This window comes from Otolemur garnettii, unplaced genomic scaffold, assembly GCF_000181295.1.
Source record: "Otolemur garnettii isolate 467f Iridium unplaced genomic scaffold, OtoGar3 scaffold00001, whole genome shotgun sequence".
Taxonomy (NCBI): Eukaryota; Metazoa; Chordata; class Mammalia; order Primates; family Galagidae; genus Otolemur; species Otolemur garnettii.
Genome location: NW_003852396.1, coordinates 38,135,393 through 38,156,541, shown reverse-complemented (window position 1 = coordinate 38,156,541; position 21,149 = coordinate 38,135,393). Strand labels below are relative to the sequence as shown.

The following is a 21,149-nucleotide window of genomic DNA, read 5'->3' as shown; positions in this document are numbered from 1 at the left end:
CACCTCCCTGCTTAATGTACTTGTGAGTTGAAAGGCTTGGGTACTGTTTCTAGATATTATTATCTATTTTAGATATCTGTTATTTCCTGGTTTTGTGACCTAGGGCACAATTTTAGTTGCCTAGGGCTAATTTTACCTTTGCTTTAGATTCTTTTTAATATGTTAAATTAGTATAATAATACCAGTTCTACTTTTAGTCCTAATGTATTGAATAGATGAGCCAAAATTTGAGAAAGTGTTTAGAAATGTAAGGTAATACGTAGTAGGAGGGTAGGACTCTCCAATCTGTGCATCAGGACACTGTACATCTCACAGATGCTATCAAGAAGTCATTAGGCTAAAAAGGGTGATAGTCAGATCTACCTTAGTATGACCCATAAAGGTTCTCCACTTTCCCCTGCGAACCCTATTTTGTATTTCATAACTGGTTATCAAAAAGGCAGTTTCTGAGATCAGCTGGCAGAGTAATTTAGTGGAACATCCAGTGGACTAGAGGATACTTGACTGATCTCCTGTTCTTTGACTGCCTAATTAACTGTGTAAGTGTGGATCAAGTGTTTGATGTCTCTGAGCCTCAGTTTTTTCCATCTATAAAATGGTTGTAAAAATATCTGTCTAATATACTTCAAAAGGTTATGAGGATCAAACAAAATCATACACGTACAGGAACGTTACAAAGCAGAAATGTACACAGTAGGGGGCAAGGGCCCAAACTTAGAGAGGGCCTACTCTGTCCTCAGTACCCTGGGCTTTAGTTGCAGGCCCCAAGCCAGGCAGAGGGTCAAGGTTGTGCTTGTATCATGTTTGTTGCTTGGGCTTTGACTCTGAACTTGCCAGGGACTCTGATCCTGATCTTGTGTCTTTCCTCTCCATTGCAGGAAGATGAGAGACTACTTAGGCATCAGCACTAGTACCATGAGTCCCTGCACTGGTTAAAGCCATCACCACATCCTGGACAGGCAGCAAGGTAAGCAGAGAGGCCAGTCCAGGCGAGCTCCTCGGATGCGAGTGTGTTTCCGCCCCAACTGCTGCCCGGAAAATCCCAAGTGCACAAACAAGTCAAGGCAGTGCATCAGGGTCCCTCCTACCTTCACGACCCAGAGGAAGGGCTTGCTTCCCCTCCAATCCTCCAGCTCTCTCCTTCCTCCCTCCTCCCAGCCGTGATTCTTCCAAGTTATAAAAAAAAAGAGACATGGGAGGAGAGGAAAACAAGTCCACTTACTGTCTTTTCCCGTCTTCCCTTTGAGTTATTCAAGCAAGTTCCCAGGAGCAGTCCAGAGCCCCTAATTGACTGGAAGAGAGGTAGGAGGAGTGGAATGCCTGATCAAAAGACAGTGCTGTTTCATAGAAGCCTTCCAAAGCTGAGAGAGAGACAGACAGACACTGAGAGACAGAGACAGTGGGGGTGGCGGGGGGTGGGGGAGAGCTCAAGAGAGTCTGCGTGCTGGAGTGAGAGCCTACAGCAAGCAAGCTGCTGTGTGCGCCGCCTGGCAGGACAGGGTCTCCATGACAACTGGCCTGGCCTGCTAGCAGTGCTCTGCTCACTTGGCTGAAAGGAGCGCCACGAAAGGTCAGAGGAAGGAGCTGTGGGAAGCTCACAGCAGGTATCGGAGCTTAAGCAGTGGATCTTGGGGCCCTGGGCTCCCTAACCGACTGTGGGGTGAGCCAGCCTCTGCTGAGAATGGAGTGGGCAGGAAAGCACCGGGATTTTCAGGTAAGGGCAGCTCTAGGCTTGAATTGTTTTGCCTCCTTTCCTGGCTCTGGTCTTAGGCTGTTTGCTAGGAGGCAGGCGAGTGTCTGTACACTCTGCTCTGGGTTTGGGGCTCAGGAATGATGTCATGCTCCAACAGTTGGATTCTATTAGCTTAAGGAGGAGGGAAACAGCCAATTTTCTTGACTTTGCAAATCTAGCTGATCTCACTCTTGCTGAATCTGAGGTGTTCAGGCTTCACTCTAAAAAACATCGTTTTACTTTTACTTAGCACAAAGGCACAGGGTATTTTAACAGGAAGAATCTTTTATGTTGAAAAAAAATGAGTTATTATCACTCCAACAGTGTTTTATAGCTCTTACAGGGAAACTCCAGTGTCTTTTGAGTAGCTTGGTTTGTCATAGTGAACACTATCTGTTTTGCCTCTTGGTGCTGCTGTGTCTGACCTGTAATGGAAAAAAAAAAGGCTAATTAAGCTTAGCCAGGAGCCTGCAATGAGTTCCAGGACCCTCTGGAACATTTATTAGGATGGAGGGACTGTCATAGCTGGGGTCTTGCATTTTCTCCCTACCAGGTACGTAGCTTGAGAAGAAGCAAACTGCCCTCCCTTATTAATGAGTTCGATTGATCACAGGCTTTGCTGAGGTGTGAGGGACCTGTCTTGGGGCAGGGGGCTGCAAAGAGGTTTCTTATCCAGATGTCTGAGAGAGAGCTCTCAGCGGCAGCTGCTCAGAGCCAGGGGCCATGAGGCACTGTGGCTCTGCTGGATGGATTCCTTTGGTTAATATTTTAACCAAATCTTAGAATACACAGCGTTTGTGCTGTGCGGTCCTTCTGCTTGGGGATTCTGCTAAGTTTTGGTAAAACTTGCTCTGACCTAGAGGAGTGGTGTGATGTGCTCGGTGTGGCCTGGGAAAGGGGACTTTTCTGGAAAGGCAGTTTTATAGGTGATAGAGTAGCTAGGTTGTCAGTAATACTGTTAGGAAGATGAATGCAGCAGACATTTCCCATGGGGGACACCCATAAGGAGATGCATTTCTGCTTGAGCAGGCTTATATCTTAAATTTACTTTTTGGCCTCAGGGAAGTTTGGGAATGCCTTTGGTTTCTCTGTGGGATGAGAGAACAGCTGCTGTCCTGGCTCTTCAGTTTTTCTTCATGAACTTTCTGAACAGAATGTCTTTTGTATTCTGGCAAACAATGAGGGGGCATTCTGATTAACTTCGGGTCAGCTTGCCAGTGCAAGCACTGGCCATGTTCCTGATTCTGGCTCTCTCTGAGTGAGTACGTGTATGCATCAGCATTGTGGCCTGGGGGTCCACAACGGTGAACTCAGTGGCCTTGGACCTCAGACAGGCCACTTCTGAACTTATTTCTTCTTTTACTACACTCCAGAGGTTCTCTGCTGGGTTGAAAGCTGCATTTTACTAGATGGCTGTGACCTAACTCTGCTGATTGGGATTAAAGGTGGGCTGTGAGGAGGCAGACTCTCTGAGCTGGCGGGCCCTGCAGTGGACAAAGTAATGCCAGAATCTCAGGTGGGGTTGGGGCTCCTCCAGTTTTACCGTCCCTACACCTGTTCAGAGAGCTAGCAGAGATTCAGTTTTAGGAGCTAGTGCTCTTTCTTTTGCCGTAGCAGAAAGTATAATGGATTTGGAGTTGGTGTACTTGGTATCCATTGGCCAGATTCTGCTACTTACCAGCTGGGTGGCTGTGGGCAAGTCCCTTAACTAATAGGAACTTCAGGGTATTAACTGTGAGATGGAGATAATGATAATAACAGCTTTACAGGACCATTGGGAAGAGCAGATGAGATAATTTCTATGAAAGTAGTTTTTTTTTTTTTTTTTTTATGCTAAGGCAAATGAAAGTAGTTTTAGACAAGTCACGTCCTCTATAATGTAACACGTTATGAACTGAAGCTTGAGGAATGGCCCAGCTCTCTTCTGGAAAGTCACTTTGTCTCTCTATTCTGATTCTCCCATTTGTGAAATGCATTCTTCTCATTTGCATTTATAAATAAAAGTGAGAAAAACCTTGAAAGACTTCTTCAAGAGCTTAGGGAAACAAATAGTGCTTCTTAGGTTGGGACGTTTAATACAAGTGATGTTAACCATAGATTTTGAGCCTTATTAATGATCCTTCACAAATCAGGCTTTCCTTAGGTCACCTGACTGATATATTTTATAAAGCATAAAGGAGAGGGATACCAAGAGACCTATCACTTTTCTAGTGTCCCACAGCTACTTGGTAATTATAATGTCGTATGTCTCAGAAGCTGGGAAAAGGTTCTCCTGAGTGCCAGGCCTGGTTCCCTCATCCTGTTAGGTTTTGCTGGGGGAAACTTTTGAGCAGGCAAAGGGGGGAGCTGGGTTTGGAAGGCAGGGTTCTAACTGGTAGGAAGTGTTATTGCTGTGAAATCATCTTTGGGGGTTGGGCAGCTTTTTCAGGAACTCATGAGGCTATAGTTTAGGAGGAAACAAAAAAGAAAGAAACAAGGAAGTGGGAATTCCAAGGGCAGAGATACTTGATATGCTGTGGGACTGTGCCAAGCAGGGGAGGGGAGGTGCTAGGCAAGGTTGCCCCAGATCTGTCCTCAGTGAGTGTATAGGGCATATGGCATACAAGCCCGCTCACAGCCTGAGCCTTTACTGTAGGACAGGGGAAAGGTGCCTGGGAAGAAGTCCTTGAGCAGTCCTGGAATAGGGGAATTTTTGTTTTCTGAAATAGCAGAGCTCCCTTAGAGGTGAGCTGAGTCACAACAGCCTCTAAGGCCGCAAGAAGAAGTTGTCCACAGCTTAGATTGGGACTGCTGCTGTTCCCTACTTCCCATTAGTCCAGTTTCTCAGAGCTGAGTCATAGATTGGATCCTTCTGTGTTCCTTAAGGATTAAAAAGTAACATTGCTGTTCTCACTCCTTCTCTCCCCCATCTTCTACTCCCCTTCCTGCATATATTCCCATTGGTCTCCCTCTCTCTGAAATAAGAATAATCAGTCATCCAGGGAAGTTGAAACTTTGAAATACCTTGGAGAACAGGCCAAGAGTACCATCAATTCTCCTGGCTTGTCCCCTTTCCCTGAAACGAGGGGCAGCTTACATAGTTTCAGGGGGGTACCCCAGACACCAAGTGTCATGGCCACATTGCTGGCATAGAACTAAGAGAGGCTTTGCCCCATTCCTGACATTGTCTGAGTCTAAGAACTACTTTGGAGAGGTCTGCATGGTACCTGAAGAAGGTGGGACGGTTTGAGTTTTGGGCCTCCGAAAGCACCTGCCTGTGGTCAGGTGAGGCTGAGGGACTGAAGAGTTCATCTTCCTTCCTGCTGCTTCTCTAGCTGTTAGCCTTCACTGCCCTAGTGACGCCTCGTGTCCACTCTTGGGTCTAAGAGAGTTGCTGAGACAGGCCAGTAAAGAGAATACATATATGAGCCTGGGGGAAGCCAGACGGCAGCCCTTCAGTGCTCTGGCTTTGCTTCCTTCTGTGTCTCAACATGGGCTTGGGAGGAGGGTATGTTTAGGGCAAGCTGCAGGGAGGGGAAAGAGAAATCTGCAGGCAGATAATGGAGTTCTTTGAGTTAGAGGGGCCATGGAAAGTGGAAAAGGGGCCAGGAGGGCATGAAAGAAAAAATAAAAAAAGACCATCTGGCATAGTCTGCAGAGATTCCTCCTTAAAGCCCGTGGGAAAACTCGTATTGGTGTGTGCTTTCCTCTGGGGGTGGGGAGGGAGACTGTGCATCTGTTTTATCCTGCAGGGGAGATGCTGTGTACATCTGTCTCAGTGGGTGGGTGGGTGGGTGGGGGAAATACTAGGTGCATGTGTGTTAGGGGAGCATGCCACATAATGTTGGGCTGATAGAAAAAATGTGGAGGGCTTGGTGCCGGCTACATACACTTGGGCTGGTGGGTTTGAACCTGGCCCCAGGCCTACTAAACAACAATGACAACTACAACAAAAAATAACTGGGCGTTGTGGTGGGTGCTTGTAGTCTCAGCTACTTGGGAGAGTGAGGCAAGAGCATTGCTTAAGTTGAAGAGTGAGAGGTTGCTGTGAGCTGTGACACCACAGCACTCTACTGAGGGTGACATAGTGAGACTCTGTCAAAAAAAAAAAAAAAAAATCGGCGGCACCTGTGGCTCAAGGAGTAGGGCTCCAGCCCCATATACCAAAGGTGGTGGGTTCAAACCCAACCCTGGGCAAAAACTACAAAAAAAAAAAAAAAAAATTTGTGGAGTCTGTATTTCTAGTCATAGGCCCTAGAAAACTTTCCTGTATGTGTTTGTGTGTGTGTGTGTGTGTGTTGAGGGGAGAAGAGAGTGTTACATGCGTCTAGACTACTTTATTGAAGAATTTCTCCAAAGATCCTTTCTTTTATTCTCTTTGGCTCTGATATGAATATTCTGTTGTTGGGGAGGCTGTTTGAAACTATCGCAATACTCTTCTCATCTAAAAACTGCCTAAATGTTAGGTATCTCTGTCTCTGTAAAAGGGTGAATTATGAATTATATGCAATGAGAGTATGAAGCCTTCTTAACCAACGCAGACTTGTTGCTAAGGGTTTGTTACAAAACCACTCCAGTTTTTTAAAGATCCAAACTCCTCTTCTGGGTGACCTGTTGTCGTCATATGTCAACTGGAGAGTGAGTAATAGGCAGCAGCAGAGTGGATGGAGGACTGTTTGGGGAAAATGAGATAAACTGAGGGTTATGAAACAGGAAGAAGGCTACTAGGAAGAAAATAAGAGAGGCCCTGGACGAGAGGACTAGGGGAAAGGAAGTTCTCAGGGACAGCAGGGATGATGGATAGAGGGGCTGACCTAGGAGGCCTTTGCAATTTAGCAGAAAGCTGGCCTGCTTCCAGGGTGCTCAGATCCTCACAATCCCTGGGAAAGTGGGGGTCGTGGGCATTGGGGTTGATACCCTTGTTCGTTTGCTTTTGGTACCACTGGTGCAGACTCTTTGGGCCTTAGTTTTCTCTGTGGCATTTGTAAAATGGATACAATAATAGTACTTAACTTGTTAGAGTTGTGGTGAGGACTAAATGAAATGGGTGTAAATAGCCCATAGTAAGTGTTCAGTCTTTTCCATTATTATCCATTAGTAAGTGTTCAGTCTATTCCATTATTATCCATAGTATCCTTTTCCCATTATTATTAGAGCAGTAGTTTGAAGAGAATAGGGCAGGTATCTCTCCATCAGGTTGGTGTTACTATATTAGAAACAAACCAGATCGGTCCTTTAGATTAGCTTATACTTTGCATTTGTTCATCTTTCTTTCAAGACCCCAGGAGAGTCCCTGAGGTGGTCCTTCTCAGCCCTGCTTCACAGGTTCGTCTTTATCCTGTTGTTGGGTGCTTGGATGCTTGGCCCCCATAGACAGGGAAGACCCATCCATCCAGAACCACTTCTCACCTGTGCTTTTCTTGCTGGCTGGCCCAGGGAAACCCATGAGGTCTTCAGCCTGGCTTGGAGGCCCTTCATAAGCTGCTGTCGGTGCTCTGGACACAGGCTTCCATTCTAGCCCTCCTCTCCATGAATACTGTCCTTATACCCTTTTAGATTCCACTTAGCACATCAGACTTGGCTTTTCCTGTATCTGTGGACCTGTGGTGAGTTACTCTCTGTAAACCTCAGTGTCATCATCTGTAAACTGGAGGTAATAATATTATCCATCTCAAAGGGTTGTTATATTAGTTTAGTGATTCTCAACCTTTGTAACAATGATAATACATCCTGCATATCAGATATTTACATTACGATTCATAACAGTAGCAAAATTAGTTATGAAGTGGCAATGAAAATAATTTTATGGTTGGGGAGGTCACCACAACATGCGGAACTATATTAAAGGGTCGTGGCATTAGGAAGATGAGAACCACTGTATTAGTTAAATGAGTTCATTTATGTAGAGCATACAGCTCAGATCTGGACACACATATGCCCTCAACATGTATGTATACTCATTCTTGTGTGCATACAGCAGAAGGCCTTCAGTCAGCAGATCTGAATTTTAGTTCTGGCTCCATCTCTGACTTGCTGGCTGACCTTAGGGAGGTAACTTGGCTTCTCTAGGCATTAATTTCTTTTAGAAAGTAGAAGATAAGGATTGAAGGTTCTCATTGACATTCTGACTTGACTTTTCAGATGTGTCTTCCTAGTTTTCCAACTAGATTCTATAAATTTGTATAAAATTAAGTATAGTGTTGTATACTTTTTTTTTAGGCAAGCATGACATAAAGTTTATTGAGAAAGAGAAAGATGGATTTATGGAGTAAGAGCAAGATAGAGGCTTACAGAGCAAGACAGCAAACGCAGGCCCTGATTCTTGCAACAAGGAAAAGGCCAAATATCGTATACTTCTCATTTCCCCAAGTGGTCAACATATGTACTTAGTGAATATATTTGAGTGACTTTTTTTTAACCCCATTGATTGGATTCTAGGAAGCATTTTGACTAGGTTCCCAGAACTTGGAGACTGGAAATTTGTTCTCAGATGTTTAGGGCATGGTTACAACAATTGTAAGATCTCAGCCCTTAGTAAGCCAGAAGGGCTGGCAAGTCCGTAAGAAAAAAGGTAGATTTCACTTGTGCCCCTGGGAGAATTTTGGTCAACAGATGTTTGGGGTACTTACTTGTTTTGCTCCATAGACTTAGACAAGCCTTGTGAATAAATATTGCCATCGCTGTTTCCATCTCTCAGTGGGGAAAAATGGCAGAGCCAGTTTTTTCTGGTGTCTAAAGACAGACCTGTGTGTTTTAGGAGCCATCCAGTAAGAGAGTAATGTTTAGAGCCTGGGATCTGAAAAAATTCTTCCCCTGCCATTTACTAGCTCCAAGATGAATTACTTTACTTGCCTATGCTCTAGTTCCCCTTATGTAAAATTGTGGTGTTATCCTGTAGGGCTGTAGTGAGCCTAAATGTAAAGTACCTAGAATAGTTCTTCCTACCTTGTTGCTGAATAAAATGTTAACAATTATTGTTACATTTATTATTCCGGTGTAAACCAAGCAGTGTTTGTTTCTTTGTGGCTAGTCGGTTGGGTTTATAATGCTGAGAACTGTGAGGCAATGTCCATTCCCTTCCTCTGTGTCTTGAGCTGATACCTAGTTATCAGCAGAGCAGTGATAAGCGTCCCCCAATCAACACATAGATCACAGGTCTTACACCTTGCTTTTGTAAAGAAATATATAACCCAGAGGGGGAATCTGGGCAAATCAAAGAAGCATCTAGGCTTAGACTAAGGACCGAATCTGAGGAGTAATGTACATTGTCTGGCACTGGGGTAGGACATGGCAGACCATGGGTCAAAGAGCAAGATGAAAGGTGGGAGGTCAGACAGGAGGCTGAGGGAGACAGAGGGCTGCAGCTAATGAAGAATGTTGAATGTCTCTGGGCAGTTGGTCATGGCTAAGGCAGTAGGAGGCATCAAAGTAAGCTCCTGGTGCTGGAACTTTATCTTTGCAAGACATAGCTTGATTCCAGCCCCCAGTGAGACTTGCCTTAGGAGTGATCACTCAGACCACTCCCAGAAGAGTGGTGGATTGGGATGAGGAGGTTCTAATCTGTTTCTAAAAAGAATGAGTAGCTCCTTATCTACAAGTATAATTATAAAGAGATTTCCTTTTCCAACTGCAAGAAACAGGAACTTTTGTTGCCAAATTTAGCAGTGTGTTTTAAGTCCTTCAAATCTCTTTTGAGTGCTACCAAAGCTCTCAGCTTTGTTGTTATCTCTTGTTGAAATATAGCCTGGAAAGGGCATATCAACAGTGCCAATTTATAGGCCTACTGAGCCCAGACAGGCCTAGGGCAGAATGGGGAGTTCCTGGAAGTAGATGCTTCACAGATTTTCTCTTTGAGTGAGGCTGTTTATAATTTAAGGTTATTTTTGCTTTAGAAGACCAAACTCTACAAATTAGGGTCAAGCATTCTACTTTTTCTGCATTTTTACTTCTGTAGGCTCCCATAGGCAGCAGCTTAGATTCTACAGTAGCTCCCTAAATAATCAGGAGAAGCTCAGGCCTGATGGTACATACAAAACTATGCCCCATATTCTGTATTGGTGATAAGTTTCCTTGATACAAAATTATGCTAGGATCTTCCTCACAATTAGTTTATTAGCAATTTTGACCTACCATGTATTCTGTATTCTAATGGGGTAATTAAAAGATGGTGAAGACCAAGGGGTGTAGAAGCAACACGTGGATTTTTGTGCTCATTTTCAAAGATCTCAAGACAAGAAGGTCTGACTATGTGTGTATATACTTTGTCACTTGGCAAAAAGGAATGAAAATAGGGAAAAGAAATTAAAGGCCTTGACTGACCCCAGCAATTAATTATAAAGAAGTGTGGGCTGAGCACAGTGATGTGTGCCTGTAGTCCCAGCTGTTTGGGAGGCTGAGGCAGGAAGATTGCTTGAGCCCAGGAGTTTGAGGCTATAGTGAGTTGTGATCATGACTGTGAATAGCAACTACACTCCAGTGTGGGTGAGATAACAAGACCCTGTCTCTTTTGTTTGTTTGTTTGTTTGTTTTGAGACAGAGTCTCAAGCTGTCGCCCTTGATAGAGTACTGTGGTGTCATAGCTCACAGCAACCTCAAACTCTTGGGCTCAAGCACTTTTCTTGCCTCAGCCTCCCAAGTAGCTGGGACTACAGGCGCCTGCCACAGTGCTCGGCTATTTTTTTGTTGTTGCAGTTGTCGTTGTTTTAGCTGGCCCGGGCTGGGTTCAAACTTGCCAGCCTCGGTGTATGTGGTTGGCGCCCTACCCACTGAGCTATGGGTGCCACTCAAGACCCTGTCTCTTAAAAGAAAAAAAAAAGCGTGATATGTGAGTGCAAGAGGAAGATAGCTAGGATAGCTGAGATGAGCTTGGCAATGGAACTGAGCTTGGTTTGCAGTCTGTAGCTTGACTGGCTGCTGTGTTTAGAGAATGAGGCTTTGGATTCTGGAAAGGAAAGAAACTGAAGTTCCTTGTTTTCCTTGCCTGCCTGTAAACCTCTGATTGACTCATCTCTTTAGGTTCAGGCATAAATGGAATGGGCAACACTGCCCTTTATGAGTCCCTATCTCTCTGGGTTTGAGTCATCACTGATGCTCAGGGTTGAGTTATAACTCAGCTGTGTTGGAAGAGCCAGTTGTGAGGATACTTATGGTGAGAGGGACTGTGAGTTTTGTTAATTCAACTCTAAGTTAGTGCCCAAGGGGAAGTGGCAGGGATCAAGTTAAAAAGAAAACAACTGGGAATTTTTGTTTTATTTAAATCTCATTAAATGGAAATAGAAAACCATCCCCCAGCTCCCAATCTCAGAACCCACAACTGTATAGTAAACCCAGGTGGGGTTTTGAAAGCAATGCTATCTAGACTTCTTTTTACCTGAGAGACATGTATGGCCGGACGTTTACATGGCTTTGTTGCAAGAAGTTGAGCTGCTTCTGGGAAGCTGTCGAATAGGAGACTATGGAGGCTGCAATCCCTGTGTGGTCTTCCTGGGTTCCTGAAAGCAATTAATGTTTTGTCATTGGGGAAGTTGGGGTGAACTTATTTGTTGGTATTCCTCAGGGGTTAATCCTTGGCCTTTTCTCTCCTCCTTCTTTTTTAGGGGTGGTGGGGGGACAGAGCAGTGCTCTGTCACTCCAGGCTAGAGTGCAGTAGCTTCATCAATCTCAATGCAGCCTTAAATTCTTGGGCTGAAGCAATCCTCCTGCTCAGCCTCCTGAGTCACTGGGACTACAGGCATGTGTGCCACCAACCCCAGCCAATTTTTCTATTTTTTGCAGGGATGTGGTCTTGTTCTTGCTTAGGCTAGTCTTGAACTCCTGGTTTCATGTGATCCTTCCACCTTGGCCTCGCAGAGTGCTAGGATTATTGGCTGAGCCACCATCTAGCCCTTTCCTCTTTTTAATTTATAGTCTTTCTGTGGGATCTGAGTCACTAGTTAGTTGCAGGAAGAAGGGGAGAGGAGATCCAACTCTGCGTCCCTTGTTTCAGAAACTGAATTAGTTAATTCATTCATAAATACATATTGATATTGAGTAGCCATTTTGTTCTAAATTCTGTTGTATATGCTGAGGACATAGAGGTAACCAAGACAGTAAAGTCCTTGTTGTGGAACTTAAAATATAATTGGGAAGCATTTCAGCAAACAAGTAAATAAATCAATGGATGAGAAGAAAAATAATAATGCAAAGGTGGTTCTGTGGTACAATGGATATAGCACACTGGATTTCTAGTGATGAAAAATAATGAAATGAGCTATGATGAAACTGATGGTGATGTGAAAGAGAGAGTAGCAGGACTGCAGAGTAACAGGCCTGTCTGAGAATGACGTTTGAGCTGTGAACTCAAGGACAAGAGGAAGCTGTGAATGTGTAGATCTGGGGAAAGTACATTCCTGGAAGAGCAAACAGCAGAGGGAAAGCTATGAGGTGAGAAAGAGCTTGACATGTTGAAAGGACATAAATGAAGTCATCATTGTTACAATATAGTGAGGAAGTGGATGTCAGGGTATAAGATGTGGCACAACTTGGGGGAAGGCGTAGAAACCTGTGAGATGACTTGAGAAGAATCAAAAAGAATATGGGGAAACAGAAGGGATCTGGAGTGGGCATGGACAGTAGCTGCTTAGCTAAAGGAAGTTGAATGAATATATTCTGCATAATTCTTGGGGTCAAGCAATATGTATTTTACAATTTTCTGCAGATTCTAGATTTATGGCATATCGTGAGTATAATGATTATTCTAGACAGTGTGTTATACCATGCATTTTTATTTACATCATTTTAATAAATCGTTTCAATAATCTGTGAGTTGATTTTTTGATGTTTAGACATCTGTAGGAACTCAGAATGGCTAACTTGCTTAAAATCCGAATCTAAGTCTGTGTGATTCCAAAGCATGTGCTCTTTCTATACCCCCATTCTGATTGGTATGTCAAATGCAGCTCCTCTTAGTTATCTAGAATAGTTAATGAATTTTTTTTCCTCTAAATTGTTTTTTATTTTTTTGTTTTGTTTTCTGAGACAGTATCTCACTGTCTTGCCTGGCTCGAGTACCATAGCATTAGCCTAGCTCACAGCAACCTCAAACTCATGGGTTCAGGTGATTCTCCTGCTTCAGCTTCCCAAGTAGCCTGGACTACAGGTGTCTGCTACAGCACCTGGCCAATTTTTTTTTTTTAATTTTTAGTAGAGACAGAGTCTTGCTCTTATTCAGGCTATTCTTGAACTTTCTGAGGTCAATGGATCCTCTTGCCTCGGCCTCCCAGAGTGCTAGGATTACAGACATGAGCCACCACACCTGGCCTTGTTATATGCTATTTACCGTCATGTTCTCCTTTCTATCTGTTGGAAGCTAGAATAGATTTTGAGTGTTCGTGGAGTTGAATAAATTTTTTTCAACTTTCTCTGAAGGGGGAAACTGGTTAAATACTGAGAATGCTAGTCTATAATGAGAATTGGGGTTTATGGGGGGGATTGTGTAGCAAGACCTGGAAATAGCCTGAATTACCTCTTTTCAACTGGGCAGGAAGGACAGTGGCCTTTCTCTTTCATACTCCACAAGAATCTCAGATTGTGACACTTCCTATTTTATAGTAGGAAGATGGATTTTGCTTCTGTATTTTATCAGTAAACTAATGTTTATAAATAAACCCTGATTTCTCAGCATACAGCTCTTTTCTAGAGTTTCCAAGTTTGTTGGAAATGTTTAAGGAAAGAAATTTATCAGGTTACACTTTCCAGTTCTGGGAAATTGAACATTGACTGTTTTCTCTTGATAGATGCTTCTTTTCTTAAAGGAACTGATCCTATTTAGATGCTATAAATCAAGGACTCTGAAATGAAAATGTGTGGGGTGTTTATAAACCCTCACTCCTCAGTGTTCATGAGGTCTGTGTTCAGCCTAGTTAGACTGCACAGATGGAATAGTTTGTGAAGGGCAGAGCAGGGTGAGACTGAAATTCAGATTTAGCATAAAAGCCTGACACACAGAGGAATTTCTTTGCTAAGTAATTGGATTTTGCTTTCCTGCCTTCTCTATTCCTGTCTGTTTCAGTAACTACCTTGCTTCTGAAGGAAAAGATATGTGGTGGGGAAGATTCTTTTAGAGGGTGTTTTTCAGATTGTCTTTAGCACTGATTCACTGAGTAGACATTATGAGTCACTGATGAGCAGGACACACAGATGGGTTAGAGAGGACATTGAAAAGACTGGCGACGGTCAGATCTGGAAGGACTTGAATCATCCAGAAATTGGGGAATTACTGTTCTTTTGAAAGCAGGAAAGGAACACAGTTGGATTTGGCGTAGAATAGAAGAGAAACCTATGAGACCGTGTGGAGGATGGAAGTGGAGCAGGCAGAAACTTGCCTGTCTTACAGGTGTAATTGGAGAGGTGATATTCTAGCCCCTTGAAATTCATTAAGAGCAGAAAATAAAGGGAGTTGGGTGGGGGGTGATCTGAACTTCAGATTACAGAATTTTCTGGAGCCTTGGAGCAGGGGGTTAGGATTCAAACGTGCACCATTCTCATCTGGAGAGCTTGTTTCTGGTTAAGTAGGTCTGAGAATTTGCATTTTTAACATGTTTGGGAGTAATGATGCCGTTACTGATTGGGAACTGAGCTTTGAGAACTATTGCTTGAGAGGCTTACAGCTAAGATGCCAGTTACAGCATGATAGCCAGATGTTAATGGGCGTGCTTTCTTTTACTAACCTGGAATTTCATGTCTAGAAGTCTACTTTGATATTCTTGGGTAGTTTACCCTATAACATCAACAAAACCTGGTAAAGGTCTGAGCCCTTTATTCAGTGACATTTCTCATGATGTCCATGTCACTTCTGGATGAATTTTAGGTGTATGCTTATGTCTAAACAGCTGTTTGTCTGATCTTTGGAAAAAGCCCATCCTGGACACTTGATTTCATTAGGATGAACTAAGTGACATTTATGCCAGGAATAGCTTCCCCCTGCCCTTCAGCATAGCCTCCTGTTTGGCAGGACTGTTTCAAGGACTACAAGCAGGCTAGGCACTGAGTGTATTTCTATTGATTAGCCAAGTTTACACAGGAGTGCCTGGGAGATTATCTCTTTAGTTCAGGAATTAAATTTCAAGGGCAAAGTCCACAGTTGGCAGTTGAAAGGCTAAGAACACCTGGAAGAGAGGATTTCACTTGACTTTTACTCTCATGGGCCTCATTTCCTCTTCCCAAAGAGACCGGGTTTTCTACTTGTTGTTGCCCAAGCAAGTGACCTTGGGTTGTCTCAGAGCATGGCACCAGGTATCACCCCTTGCTGTCTACTTCAACACTGTAGCTTCAGGTGTCACCCATAGCTTCAGGTGAGCCATCGGAGTTAGTAAATATAAGCTGCCCTCTCTTCCTTGGCACTATTGGTTCTCAAATCCTTTTTGAATTCTTCCATTGTGAGGAGAGCCTTCATTTTCCTTCAAGGTCAGTGGCTCTTAGGTTTCCCCCAAGAGTCTCCTTTTCTTTAGCTCCCTCCTGAGTACAGCACAACCATAGAATTCTGTTTCAGTGTGGGAAGGGGAGTTAAAGGTTACCAAGACCAGGGCTGCCCAACCTAATCTTTGTAAGGCTCACTGGGATAACGGGAGAAGCTGCTGGTAGCCTGAGGCAATACTGACCCCTGGGTCAAAGGAGTCACTGTGTCTGCATAGCCAAGACCCATTCTTGGCACACAGGCTGGGAACTTGGATCCATTCCCAAGTGCCTTGCAGTTCAGAGGTGAGACTGCTGAGTGTGCAAGGTGGCAGAGCTAGGACTGTAGCTGGTGTAGAACTCCTGGTCTCAAGTGATCCTTCTGCCTCAGCCTCCTACTAAAGTGCTGGGATTACCAGCATTAGCCACTGGCCTGCCCATAACTCTTTTAAATATTTGCCAGTCAGGTAAAACAGGGTTTCTTACTTTAAATAGGATTTCTTCAATTATGAATGAGATTAACACCTTTTTATGCTTACTGGCAATTGTGTTTATTCCTTTGAGAATTTTTTACTCAAATCAGTTGTTCATTTTTCTCTTTAGTTATTTTTTCTTGGGTATTTGTAAGAGTTTTTACATACATATTACGTTAGGACTCTTTGCCATGTGTTGCTGATAATTTTCCCCACGGTTAAAAAAAAAAAAGACTTAAAAATTTTTTTATTTTTGCTAGTTATTTACCTTTCCCATGTTTTATATTTTTATGTAGGCAAATATATACTATTTTCCTTCAAATGCTTTCCCCTTCTCTTTATGGCTTTTGTGTCATAATTTGAAAATTTTTCTTTATCAGAATTACAAAGATAATTTATATCTGTTTTAAAGTGTTTTTATGGTTCCAGAAAAATTACATTGGAACTGTAATTAATTTTTCTCTAAAGAATGAAGTAGGAATTAAATTTTATTGATTAAAAAAACCTAAAATAACCTTTTTCTATTAAATTTGTTTTTTCTGTAAAATTTGTAAACTTATTTTCATTGTAGTGTTTGTAGTGAGTTGAGACTACTTATATTTACTTTCTTATAATTTCACCTTTTTTTTTTTTTTTTTTTTTTGAGACAGAGTTTCACTTTGTTCCCTTTGATAGAGTGCCGTGGTATCATAGCTCAGACTCTTAGGCTCCAAAGATCCTCTTGCCTCAGCCTCCCATGCAGCTGGCACTACAGGCACCTACCACAATGCCTGGCTATTTTTTTTTTAGAGATGGGGGTCTACCTCTTGCTTAGGCTGGTCTCAAACTTATGAGCTCAAGCAAACCACCTGTCTTGGCCTCCCAGAGTTCTAGGATTACAGGTATTAGCCACTTTGCCCGGCTTTTTCTTTTCTTTTCTTTCTTTTTTTTTTTTTTTTGAGACAAGATTCTCATTCTGTTGACCAGACTAGAGTGCCATGGCATTAACCTTTCTCACATACAGCAACCTTAAACTCCTAAGTTTAAGTGATCTTCCTGTGTTAGCCTCCTGAGTAGCTGGGACTATAGGTTTCTGCCACAATGCTTAGCTAATTTTTTCCGTTATTACTAGAGATGGTGTCTCACTCTTGCTCAGGCTGGTCTTGAACTCCTGAGGTAAAGGGATCCATCAGCCTTGGCCTCCAAGAGTGCTAGAAATACAGGTGTGAGCCACTGTACCTGGCCATTTTCCACAACATTTTAAAGCAGTGATTTTCAACCAGTGTGCTGTGAGAGGATCCTAAGTGTGTCATGAAAAGTTTTAAAAATCATTAAATTATTTTCAAAAGAATTTCAATCCATAATATATATATATATTTTTTAACCTTTTTTTTTTTTTTTTTGCTCAACATAATTTAAGTGTGCTGTGGAGGTTTAATTATAGGTTCAAGTGTGCCGTAAGATAACAATGGTTGAAAAAACTACTTTAAAGGAACATTTCTGTTCTACTTTTCAGAAAAAGAAGCCTTTACTAGGAATAGGAGATCAAAAATTGTACCCAAGTCTTTTGATATCTAATCCTGTTTTTTATTTGTTTTCTATTCTATACATGACACAGCCATAATCCCCTTTGTTAATGTTTGGGGATAATTGCATCAGATCCCTTTGAAAAACTTTACAGTGAATCTCACATACAATTGTGTTAACACACTAGACCTGGATATTGTGCCACAGAGGCCTCTCCCTTGAATTATTCCTGCTTTGATGAACTCACCCTGGCTGAAGTGGGAGCAGAGAGGGGGACTCCAATGTGTTTTAAAGATGCGTAGGTTGGTACTAAAGAGCATCAAAGGGGCAAAGGCTAAAAGGGTGTTAAGACCCCGAGAGGGGGTGACTTTGTGAGGGGAGCAGCAGGAAAAAGTGTGAAGCAATGTGGCTGCTTAGAAGACAGATTCAGGAAGACTTTTCAAGTAAAAGCAGGAGGAGGAATAATGTTTATAGAGTACCCACTTAATGTCCCAGACACTGAGCTAGTAAGGTCCCACTCAACTATTAAAAGGCAGCTTTTAGTGCTGCATCAACCTGGGGCTGTTCTTCCTAAGGGTCATGAACTCCATTCAAGGCTCAGAGTGTGAGTAAAATCCTGGGATTGGAAGTTAGAAATTGAGGGACTGGAAAGAGCAGGGTTGAGCTGTTCTGCTTTGCCAGCCAGGTCTTACACATAAATGTTTTTAGTGGAAATAAGCTACACGAGGAAGCAGAAAGAGAAACTACTGATATTTCAGATCAGTGATGTCTGCAGAACCAACTGCACATAGACATGCAGTCTCTTCACTCATAGAACTTAATAGTTTAGCGGACAAGACATAGAAAAGGCCAGGATACTGTACTGTGAGTTTTGCAACCCTGTGGAGGGAGGAAAGGATTTATACAGTCACTGGTGGGAGGAGAGCAAGGAAGAGAAGGGCACGGTTTCACAGAGGAAAGGGTATGGGTACTGATTCTGAAGGATACCTAGTTCTTTTTTAAGTAGACAAGGTGGGGAAGGGCATGTCTGTGTGCAAAAAGACAGAGTGAGGCTGTAAGTTCAAAGTATGCAGGGAACTCCCACTGGGTAATGTTTGCTATATTTGGCAGGGTAGAGTGAGAAGTGTCAAGATCAGACGTCAGAAGTAGGCCTTGGGGGCCAGACTCTTAAAGGCTGAGTCTGCCAATGTCCTGCCTACCAAACCACTCCCCAAAATAGTCACTTCAAACAATACTTTTTTTTTTTTTTTGTGACAGAGTCTCTGTCACCCTTGGTAGAGTGCCAGGTTGTCATAGCTCACAGCAACCTCAAACTCTTGGGCTCAAGCGATTCTCTTGCCTCAGCCTCCTGAGTAGCTGGGACTACAGGTGCTCACCACAACGCATGACTATTTTTAGAGGTGGGGTCTCTCTCTTGCTCAGGGTGGTCTCAAACTCCTGAGCTTGAGCAATCTACCCTCCTCAGCCTTCTAGAGTGTTGGGATTACAGGTGTGATCCACCATTCCCAGCCAATACTTTTATTATTATCTGTCATGGTTCTGGGTTTTACTTGGGGTTTTCTCATGTAGTTTTCATTAGTCAGCAGCTGGGGCTGGAATGATCTGAAGGCTCAGTTCTTCTCATGTGTGATCCCTGGGAGGGAAAAACTCAAGCATCTGGGGCCCCAGCACTTGCTCAATATCCTCCTCCTCCACTTACTACACCCTGTCGTCCCTCTGGTATGACAGCCTTCTTGTAAAGTGAATGCCCTCAGAGAGACTGGCAGAGGTTGCATAGCCTTGGACCCTGTCTCTATTAAAAATAGCAAAACTAGCCAAGTTTCATGGCTGGCGACTGTAGTCCCAGCTACTCAGGAGGCTGAGGCAAGAGGATCACTTGAGCCTAAAAGCATAAGCTGCATTCTGTTCCTAAGGTAGTCACAAAGGCCCATCAGATTCAAGTAGAGATGATATCAGTTCATAGACTTATTTTTAAATCAACACAACCATACAGAAAAACTTCATTTTTAAGTTATAGGGCAGTTTTTCCTGAGATTCACAGTATTACTGTCCCGCTTAATAATACCTGAATTGTTATTTGCATAATGTTTAAATCACCTCTTTTTTTCTTTTATTTTTATTTATTTATTTTTTTTTGAGACAGAGTCTTGCTTGGTTGCTCTGGGTAGAATGACGTGGCATCATAACTCATAGCAACTTCAAAACTTTTAGGCTCAAGTGATCCTCTTGCCTTAGCCTCCCAAATAGCTGGGACTATAGTCGCCTGCCATGAAGACTGGCTAGTTTTCTATTTTTAGTAGAGACAAGGTCTCACTCTTGCTTAGGCTGGTCTTGAACTCCTGAGCTCAGATGATCCACTCATCTTGGCCCAGAATGCTAGGATTACAGATATGAGCCACCTTGCCTGGCCAGAATCACCTCAGTTTCTAACTTAAATGTATTTTAAAAGTAAACATTATCTTACTTTCTTAAAGTGGAAAATTAATATTACTTGCCATACATGTATAGAAAGTAACTTCTTAACTTAAATACAATGAAAATGAAAAATAATGTTTTAAAATTTTAACCAAATACTGCTGCCTGTGAAAGTCTTCTCTCATAAAGATATTATCAAGTGATTATAAAGTGATTATCAAGAGATAAAGACAGTAGTCAGTGGAGACTGTCTCCTGGATCTAATGAGAAGGAGTGAAAGAATGAGCCGTGAATGGCTTACATCTTGTGCCATTTACCACTGTGATGGAGGAGCACCGTGTAATAAGCTGAGGGCTTTGCGGTTTTTTAACACATTTCAGGAAGCACTGCTGAGACCAGTCGAGCTGCTACAAAGGATTTGAGCACTGGAGTGATATGGTCAAATTTGCATTTTAGAAAGGTGCGGAGGAAGAAGTATAGAGAGTAGATATGAAGGAAGTACAACTAGAGCAAGGAGGTAGTTTCTTGGAGATTACAGCAGTAAGTCAAGCAGTGAGTGTCAGGGAATGGAGGAGGTGCTCTAGGATAGGAAGGAGGCATAATTTTCAGGACTTGGTGGATAGATTGACCTAGAGTGAGGAGGAGAATGAAAAGTTAGTGATGACTTACAAAAACTGAAAGTGGAGGAGGAGGGAGAGTGGGAAATGATGAATTCAGTTTTAGATCCTCCACCTTATTTATTAACATGAATTCACATTTCATTTTATGGATTTATCTGATTGTTTCTTTGGGGTTATTGTTCAGATTGTTCCTCCCTTTCCTGATTTTCTGTAAACACTAAATTAGATACAGAGTTGATTAATTTTAGGTTAAGCATTGTGGGGGGGAAAAACCATTATAAATGATACAGCATATTAGAGACACATAATGTCTGGTTGTCCCATTATTATTAATGCTAAACTTGCTTACTGGTTAGAGTAGGATCAGCTAGATCTCTTCATTGTGAAATCATAGTTTTCATTCTGTGCCTAGGAGGTTGTCTGTGGTTGACCTTTGGCACTATTTCTCATTAATTTTTCACTTACATGGTTTTTAAAAACTTTTTATTATGGAAAATATCAAACATAACAAAAGTGGAGAGAAAAGGAGATAACCACCCCACATCCATCATCTAGCTCCAGCTATTATCAACATGTGAACTAGCTCGTTTTATTTCCGTACTAATACTCTTTATTGTCTACTGCTCTTCCTTCTTCCCCACTAGACTTTTTGGAGCAAATTCCAGGCACCATACTACTTTATCCACAAATACTTCAGAATGGGCAGCACCTGTGGCTCAAAGGAGTAGGGCGCTGGCCCCATATGCCAGAGGTGGTGTGTTCAAAACTCAGCCCTGGCCAAAAACTGCAAAAAAAAAAAAAAAATTGTAAAAATACTTCAGAATGTATCTCTAAATACCTTTCAGACATGATTTAGAAGTGATATCTAACCAGCAGTTTTGTTTTTTTTCTTTTTTGGAGACAGAGCCTCAAGCTGTTCCCCTTGGTAGAGTGTCGTAGTATCACAACTCACAGCAACCTCCAACTCCTGGGCTCAAGCGAGTCTCCTGCCTC

General features: G+C 42.7%; 1 protein-coding gene across 1 annotated transcript in view; it reads left to right on the top strand.

Annotated features, from left to right (window-relative positions):
* The first annotated feature begins 1,465 nt into the window (after positions 1-1,465).
* ST5 (suppression of tumorigenicity 5) overlaps positions 1,466-21,149 on the top strand; it is a 117,095-nt gene continuing 97,411 nt past the window's right edge. Inside the window, exon 1 of the mRNA XM_012803569.2 lies at positions 1,466-1,714. The gene's annotated coding sequence lies outside the window, so the exon portion shown is untranslated. The remainder of the gene's footprint in view (positions 1,715-21,149) is intronic.